General features: G+C 45.6%; 1 long non-coding RNA gene across 1 annotated transcript in view; it reads right to left on the reverse strand.

The window, feature by feature from the left end:
• The window catches only part of LOC309640278, a 711,494-nt gene that overhangs the window by 105,206 nt on the left and 596,999 nt on the right, over nt 1-9,289 (reverse strand). The gene's annotated exons all lie outside the window — the stretch shown is intronic.

Consider the following 9,289-nt stretch of genomic DNA (forward strand, 5'->3'; position numbering starts at 1 on the left):
TACCCACAATTTCCTATCCCTATTTTTTAAAGTCTGAATAGAAAGTGCCCTTTCTCAGTGGGAAAAAAAAATGGCATTCAAATGTTCCAACTATTATCTTCAATGGTGTAATGATAGGTTTTCCCTTTTGTTGCCTGTTTGCGGAAGCAGACGGCTGTAATTTTGTCTCTCCAGCTCACTGCCCCTGGCATCTCGACCACCTGTCTGCACTTGCCCGGAATCAGCCTCCTCTGTCCGTGAATCTGGTTACATCAGAGCTGCGTGTGAGGCCACTTTCTCTGTGGCTCTTCATGTTCTAAAGATGGAGCACCAACAAGCCAGGACAGTTAGAGGCCGTCCCTGTGAATTTGGCAATAGAATAAATAGCTCTTTCCTCTTCTGGGAACTGGGAAACAGAGTGAGATAAGAGAGAAGCACTGAAAGCAACACCTGGTGCTCAAGGGACGTAGATGAGGTGGGAGAGGCCTGATGGAGTTGGAGTCATCCCCAAGGTCCACGTGGCCTTTCTGTCTGTGGTTTCCATGTGACGGGCCCATATCTGAAAACTAAATTCCCCTTTTTTGCTAAAGCTTGTCATTTCTGTAATCTGAAAGTATCGATAAGTACATTATTTAATATCTTTACATTTTCTAATTTTCCTTTTTTGAAAAGAAGCATGTATACTTGCTTAACTAAAATTTTCCAGGGACCTAAGACTGTCCTTATTTACATGTGGGATCTGTGTCCACTCTTAGGGACACAGAAGAAGCACACTGGATGCTTCCTTTCCATTCTGCCCCCATGTGTGTGCATTTTGTCTATTCTTAAAATAAAAATAACAGTATTAAAAAAGGGAAGAAAAATCACAACATGACAGCTGAAGGGCTGTGTGTGTGCATGTATGTGTGCATTCGTGTGTGTGATTGTGTGTACGTGTGTGATTGTACGTGTGTGTACATGTGTGCTTGTGTGTACATCTGTATGCACATGTGTGTACTATGTGATTGTACGTGTGTGTATGTGTACGCATGTGATCGTGTATGTGTGTGCATGTGTATTGCAGTGTGTACTGTGTGGTTGTGTGTGATTTGTGTACATGTGTGGTTGTGTGTGTACTTGTGTTGCATGTGTGGTCGTATGCACATGTGTATTGTGTGTGTACATGTGTGTGGTTGTGTGTGTGTGTCTGTCTGCTCTCTCCCTGGTCACAGTTAAAGTCATCACCGATTTCTTTCATGTCTAGTGGTGTCTAGGCTTTGGGGGCAAGCTGCTGGAGCCTTGTCCTTTCCATTACATTTCACTGTCCATTTGCCAGCCAAGAGGAGTAGGGACAGGAAGTGTGGTCCAGCCCAGAGGCCCATATCGTGCTGGCCTTGTCTGGTAGTTACACTTTCATCTCTACGGTTTGCTCACTCCTGGGGCTGCCTGCCTCCCTGACCTCAGATCTGAGGGTCACTCCTCAGGGACGTCTCAAGTGGATCAGGAGGGCACAGTTCCCATCCTGCACATGTGACTCTCCTCTCCCACCAGCCACAGCTCTTGTAACACCAACTGGACATTTGACCCAACTGGGTGGGTCAGGTGCCCTCTTTTGGAGACTCCAGATAGCTGGTTTGAGGCACAGGAGCTGAGAGCCATCACCCAGAATCAAGCTGGTGAGACCACCTGTGTCATGTGTGCATCACTTCAGAGAAAGCCACCCACCTGTATATACAAAGAATGAGGCAGCTGAGCCGAAAAATCAGAGAAGAGACTGTGGGCTCCGCAGAGGTGGGACCCGTAACCTTATAACCTCTTGCGTGAGTTCGTGAGGGCTGCAGTAACAAAGAACCACAGGCCAGGGGCATTAAACAACAGATACTTATTTCTCACAGTTCTGGAGGCTGGAAGCCCGAGATCAAGCCATCAACAGGTTGGTTCCTTCTGAGGCCTCGCTCCTTGGCCTGTAGACGGCCATCTTCTCCCTGTGTCCTCACGTGGTCCTCCCGCTGTGCCTGTCTGTGTTCTCATCTCCTCTTATAAAGACACCAATCATATTGGACTAGGGTCCACCCACATGACCTCATTTACCTTAATTGCCTCTTTAAAGGCCCTGTCTCCAAATGCAGTCACCTTCTGAGGTGCTGGGGATTAGGACTTCAACACATGGATGCGCTGGGGGGTGTGGGGAGACACAGTTCAGCCCAGAACCCTCCGTATGACTTTCCAGCTCCTGATTGTAGCGCCTCGTGGGGCCTGTACATCCTATCCTTGGGACACAAGATAACAAATTCTAACTTTTGACCTGTGATAATTGGAGTAGATTTCTACTCCTTCTAATCACATAATTCCTGACAAAAATAATTAGTCTTGTACAGCAAAACCTGCTCTGTGGTTTTCCTGAATGGGAGGACCAGAAATGTGACTACTGCCTTCATACATGAATTTTGTTTATTTTTTTAAATTAATTTACTTATTTATCTTATTTTTGGTTGCATTGGGTCTTTGTTGCTGCGCGCGGGCTTTCTTTAGTCACAGCGAGTGGGGGCTACTCTTCGTTGCAGTGCGCAGGCTTCTCACTGCGGTGGCTTCTCTTGTTGCAGAGCACGGGCTCTAGGTGCGCTGGCTCCAGTGATTGTGGCTCACTGTGGCATGCAGGCTCAGTAGTGTGGCTTGTGGGCTCTAGAGTGCGGGCTCAGTAGTTGTGGCACGCGGGCTCAGTAGTTGTGGCGCATGGGCTTAGTTGCTCCGCGGCATGTGGGATCTTCCCGGACCAAGGCTCGAACCCGTGTCCCCTGCATTGGCAGGCGGATTCTTAACCACTGCACCACCAGGGAAGTCCCCATACATGAATTTTAAATAGCAACAATTTCCAAGTCCCTCTCTCGGTTCTGATTTTGAACTGAGCGCCAACTTCTTGAAGCAGCTTCTTCCAGCTGAAATCTACCTTTGGGCTTCCATCAAAGACGCCAAATCCAAGGTACTGTCATGAGTGTTCCTGCAACTTCACAGACACTTGGAAGTCACCCTCTGGTTCTCACTTTCTGAATTTGGGGATGTTAGATGCACTGTCCTGGTTAGAATTTTGACTTTCTCAAGGAAAAATAGAGGCTAGTTTTTGGATAGAGGAGTGTAAGGGGGTTCTAGGGATTTCAGGGTTGATCAAAGAAATAGACATGACCACCAGGTGGCAGTAGTGCACACAGGCTTCTCAGGTGGGCTTTGACAGGTTTGCACCCCGGGAAGGCCCTCTGGGCTGGGACCATCCAGAGACTTCTGTGCAGGAGACCACAGCGTGGAAGAGGAGGAAGGCAAGGGACCTCCCCCAGGGATACAGGGCTCACATGGTAGGTGATGCCTCTGGGCAGAGAGTCTGTGGATCAGAGAGCTCCAAAGGGCACAGCAGCTTGGGGTCTTTATAGCTCCTAGAAGCTTTATCTTCCTAGTTAGCAGATGTTAGGCACAGTTTCTCAGGGTATGCAAAGCAGGCAAGCTCTAAATGGCTAAAAATCTGCTTTTTGGGGGTATGTTTAAAACAACTGAATGTATAAAAAATATTTTTGACAGCCTAAAATTTAACTTTATTTATACATTTTTAATTAGAATAGGCATAAACCAAAAAGAAGGGAAAAAGTCAAGATGAAGTGTCACTGTCACTTTGTTTGCAGGGAGGGGTCAAGAAATGGAACAAATTACCAGGAAAATATTCTAAGACCATCCCAAAGCAGCTAGGTTACGTGTTATGTGTAAATGCCAAAATTAGGTATTATCCCACTTAATCTACAAATGAAAAAAGGGAGTCAAGGTTTATCCTATTTAGTACAAGAATTTTTAGAATGTATAAAAATTTGAGTTTGGTTCCTGCAGACTTTTGAGCTGACCCTTCTCAGCTGCCGAGAAGAAATTAACACTCCGGGGCCAACATACCAAGGCCACCTGGGCTCATCCATGTGACAAGGAGACAGGAATGCTGGAAAGAGGAAGGAGGTAAGTCATACACATTTCATTATTTTAAAAAGAAAAGCCAGTCATTAATGAAAAACAATATACGATTATGGAGCTTCTGATTAAATGAAGGAATGGATTCTGATTCTGTAAACTCCCTAGGTGGAACTGAGCTTCATTATCAACCAACTTGGAACTGGTTTATCCTTATTCATTTCTTTTGAAGGAGAAGACTTACATTTAAAACATTTGACCCAAAGATGGTTCCTTTGAAAGAACCCACATAGGATTTTCTTTAAAAGCATCGTGTGTGTAAATACATTTTTTTTTCATAATGCAGAGTGCAAGATTTTGATGTAGACTGCCTTGTGTCAGCTACTTCCCAGATGTCTAGATTTCCCATCTTTTTGACAGGAAGGAATATGACACCCACCACAGATACACATTCTAAGGATCACTTGCTTAAGTGTCATAGCTTACAATGATATGTTATTAAATAATAAAATGGAAACAAATATTGTGTGTTTCCAATACAAAACAAATATTGTCAGTTGAGCCACTTCACAAAGGTAAAAATATTCAGGTCAAATGAAAGATAACATTTTAAAACTTCACCTGAGGGCTTCCCTGGTGGCACAGTGGTTAAGAACCCGCCTGCCAATGCAGGGGACATGGGTTCTAACCCTGGTCCTGGAAGACCCCACATGCTGCGGAGCAACTAAGCCTGTGCACCACAACTACTGAGCCTGTGCTCTAGAGCCCGCGAGCCACAACTACTGAAGCCCGCGTGCCTAGATCCCATGCTCTGCAACAAGAGGAGCCACCACAATGAGAAGCCCATGCACCACAACGAAGAGTAGCCCCCGCTCACCGCAACTAGAGAAAGCCCGTGCAGCAATGAAGACCCAACGCAGCCAAAAGAGGGAGTGCCTGGGCTTTCTTTTCACTTGCCCAGACGTGGGGCAGCAGGGGAAGAGGAAGGGGTGAGGCTTAAAAGATGTCAGTAGTCAAACATAAACAAATGGAGTCAGAGTCTCCGTTACAATGTCACTTCTTTCAAAGTCTGTTGGTGACTGGTCGCTGTGTGTGTTATTCAGTGCCGCCCCCTTCCCCTGACAGCAAAGTGTGTCATTGTGTTGCCTCCTTGTCTCCCAGTGCTAAACCCACATGACATTTCACAAAAATGGATAGTCAAAGGAGGAAATTGGTCACCAAAAAGGAAGGTGCATCAAAGAAATGAAAAGTGATCATGCAGGAAGGGAAACTGAATCTACGGGAATGGAGTTAGAGAAGAAATGGCTGGGGGTGGGGGGGAGGGAAGGATTGGGAGTTTGGGGTTAGCAGAGGCAAACTATTACATACAGAATGGATAAACAACAAGGTCCTACTGTATAGCACAGGGAACTATATTCAATATCCTGGGATAAACCATAATGGAAAAGAATATGAAAAGGAATATATATGTATAACTGAGCCACTTTGCTGTACAGCAGAAATTAACACAACATTGTAAATCAACTATACTTCAATAAAATAGATTTAAAAAAAAATGGCTGACTGTGGGATGAGTGACCCTGCTGCCTTTCGAGAGGTTTTATATGTGCTGACAGAGGAGCTCAGTGAAGACCAGCTTATCAACACAGCAGAGGAAAATGGTTGTGGTGAAAAGGATGAAGCCAGCCCAGAGGAACGAATGCCAGCAAAAAACTTAACATTCAGTGAACTTTTGGAGATAATTCATAACACTGAACATGCAAAGAACAAAATGTTGGAAGCTGATCTGAACTTAGGAAGGAGTGTATCAATTCACCACGGCATGGAAAGGATGTCCACTCCTTATCCTAAGTCACATGACAAGATGAGCACTGTTCGAGCTATTCTTTTTTTTTTTTTAATTTTTTTTAAGTTTATTTATTTATTTTTGGCTGTGTTGGGTCTTCGTTTCTGTGCGAGGGCTTTCTCTGGTTGCGGCGAGTGGGGGCCACTCTTCATTGCTGTGCGCGGGCCTCTCACTGTCGTGGCCTCTCTTGTTGCGGAGCACAGGCTCCAGACATGCAGGCTTAGTAGTTGTGGCTCACGGGCCCAGTTGCTCCGCGGCATGTGGGATCTTCCCAGACCAGGGCTCGAACCCGTGTCCCCTGCATTGGCAGGCAGACTCTCAACCACTGCACCACCAGGGAAGCCCTCGAGCTATTCTTGATAAGTTTTCTACAAAGACACAAAACAGTTTAATTATCAATGTTTCTGATGTTTTAAATGACACTGTCCTAAATAACGCTAGTTTTATTATTTCTTTCATTTCTTTTTTTGTTTGTTTATTTTTTAGGGTTTTTTTTTTGGTTTTTTAATTTTTATTGGAGTATAGTTGCTTTACAATGTTGTGTTAATTTCTACTGTACAGCAAAGTGAATCAGTCATATGTATACATATATCCCTTCTTTGGATTTCCTTCCCACTTAGGTCACCACAGAGCATTGAGTAGAGTTCCCTGTGCTACACAGTAGGTTCTCATTAGTTATCCATTTTATACATAGCATCAATAGTGTATGTGTCAATCCCAATCTCCCATTTTGTCCCACCCTGCCCTTCCCCCTTGGTAGCCATACGTTTATTCTCTACGTCTGTGTCTCTGTTTCTGCTTTGTAAATAAGATCGTCTATACCGATTTTTTCAGATTCCACATATATGTGTTAATGATATTTGTTTTTCTCTTTCTGACTTACTTCACTAGAGACTGTATGACAGTCTCTAGGTCCATCCACATCTCTATCATTTCTTTATACACTTATAACTGACAGTGTTTTCAGCATCTCGACAAAAATTTGTGAAGGTCATGGAACAATCCTAATTTTCCCCATTGATATGAAGATCATTTGAACTCTTTGAACTTACACAATCATTCTTATGGTCCCTCGATGCCATGCAGAGCTAGGAGTGCCTGCACTAATTTGACCTGACTGATCTGTAATGTTTAACTCTTGTGATTAGTCCCACCTTTGTAAACCACAGTCCTGCCTGTGTTTCCAGGACCCACTGTCTCCAGAATCCTCCCTCCCGCCTGCCTTTCCCAGGTTCGGTGGCTTCTCTTCCTTTGCCTGTCTCTTGGGCATTGGTGACCCCAGATTCTGTCCTTGACTCTGCTTCTTACTTTCCATGCTCTTCCAGTTCTGGTTGTTTGTAAAAGTTACAGCTTCTCTGGTCTTAGGTGGTGATGATGGTGCCAAGGTGACAGTGAAGAAAGGGGGGTCTTACAAAATGATAGGAAGGAATTTCCGGGGGGAAAGCAGAATGGCAGGGTATCCCCTTTATTTCACAATCTGGATTTAGGACCAAGCCCACAGAGCCAGCTAACTTTATCAATATGAATATCTATGAAATGTCATTTGTTCTTTCACAAACATCTACTGAATTGTACTGTCTCTGGTCCTATGTTCTGGAACACTATGTAGCAACAAACAGATAGTGTAAAGCAACACTATGGATTTTAACTGTGTCCTCTGGGGGTACTACCCAACTCCCTGCCACTTAACCCATTAATTATCCTAGTGGAGGAAATTACAGGGCTGCTTTATGAGGAAGATATTCTGTTATGGACAAGAGGGCCTTCAGCTGCACGTCCCACACCAGACACAGCTGCCTATTGGGACAGGCAGTGCTATAAATCAGGATGGACTGAATTCAAAATCTTGAGATTACCTTTGCGTATGTGTCTTGCTTTGTGAAACTGCAGTATTCCCGGAAAGTCTTGAGTAAATCAGGTTCTTTAATTCCTTACATTAACAGTGAGTTAAGGGGCTTCCCTGGTGGCCCAGTGGTTGGGAATCCGCCTGCCAATGCAGGGGATACGGGTTCGATCCCTGGTCCAGGAAGATCCCACATGCTGCGAAGCAATTAAGCCCGTGTGCAGCAACTACTGCGCCTGCACTCTAGAGCCCGAGAGCCACAACTACTGAAGCCCACAAGCCACAACTACTGAAGCCCGCGCGCCTAGAGCCCATGCTCCTCAACAAGAGAAGCCACCACAATGAGAAGACCGCGCACCGCAATGAAGAATAGCCCCCGCTTGCCGCAACTAGAGAAAGCCCGCGCGCAGCAATGAAGACCCAACACAGACAAAAGTAATAAGTAAATAAAATAAATTTATTTTTTAAAAAAAACAGTGAGTTAATAACAGACTCTGCATAGATTGTTAGTAGATGTTTTCCTGACGATGCTGATTAGCGAGAGGGGTCGCTCTCATTCCTATAGAAGATGAGGGAAATCCACAGCTCAGAGAGGCTCCCTGATTGTGAGCGAGCTGTGCTTGACATAATAGAGATCTGACCATATTTTAAACACCCTAACTAATGAAAAGACTCCTATTGTGATTGCTTTTGGAACGCTAAGAATTCTCTTATCAATGTAAGCTTCCAATTTACTTTGTGGGCAATGCTAAATTTTTACAAATCACATTTGTAGAGCAATAGCCATTTAGTAATGTACGCATTACTAAATCCACTTCTAAATAAAGCTGAAATTTGGTGGGTTACCTGATCATTCTCGGCAAATGTGCCAGCTCCTATCATGTTTAGAACCCTGTGTCCTGAGGTGCTCAAGTTCACGCTGAGGAATTTGCTAAACAAATCCCTGGCAAGGAGTCAGAGAGTGGTTTTCTGTATCCTTAAATCCTTTCAAATAGAAATGGCAAAACACACTGCCCGAGTCCACAGTTCCTAAACTTTTGGAGTGTCAATCTTGGAGTTTCTTACTGTTTGAATCTGAACTCACTCGCTTCCCCAAAGGGGCAGGCTATTTATTTGTTTTAAAAGTTAAACGGAATGAAAACTTCTGCACTTTGAATTAGGCAGCAATCAGGGCTAAAAATAACTGATTTCGCGAGTTTCCTATGGAAAATGTAAGACAGAGGTGATCAGTCTCCTTCCCAAGCGGGGTAGGTGGGGTCTGGGCCTGAGCTAGGGGGGTCTGCACGGGACTCCCAGGGGGCGGGGGTCGAGGCGGGGCCCGGCCAGGAACTTTCAGCGCCCGGTGACAGTGCGAGTTTGTGGCAGTGATTTGGGGGATAAGAGTTCAACAGGTTAGGGGGGAGACGGCTAACACACTGGCCTGGTGTTTGGGGGCTGCGCTCAATGACGGTAGGAGACAGGAGGAGGGAAAAAGAACGGTAGGGACAGGAGGAGGGAAAAAGAAAAGGGGGGATGGGGATGGAGGAGAAGGGAAGGTGAAAGCCGCAGAAATAAAGGGGAGGGGAGACAGGACAGTGGTGGCAGGCAGAGCAGAGGGGGCGAAAACACAAGGGGGAGGCGCGCGGGCGGGCGGTCCTCCCGCCGGCAGGGGGCGCGCTCCCGGCAGCCCCGCGCCCCGCCCCCCCGCCCCGCCAGCCGCGCCT

The sequence above is a fragment of the Balaenoptera physalus genome (assembly GCF_965194825.1).
Source record: "Balaenoptera physalus genome assembly, chromosome: 12".
Classification (NCBI taxonomy): Eukaryota; Metazoa; Chordata; class Mammalia; order Artiodactyla; family Balaenopteridae; genus Balaenoptera; species Balaenoptera physalus.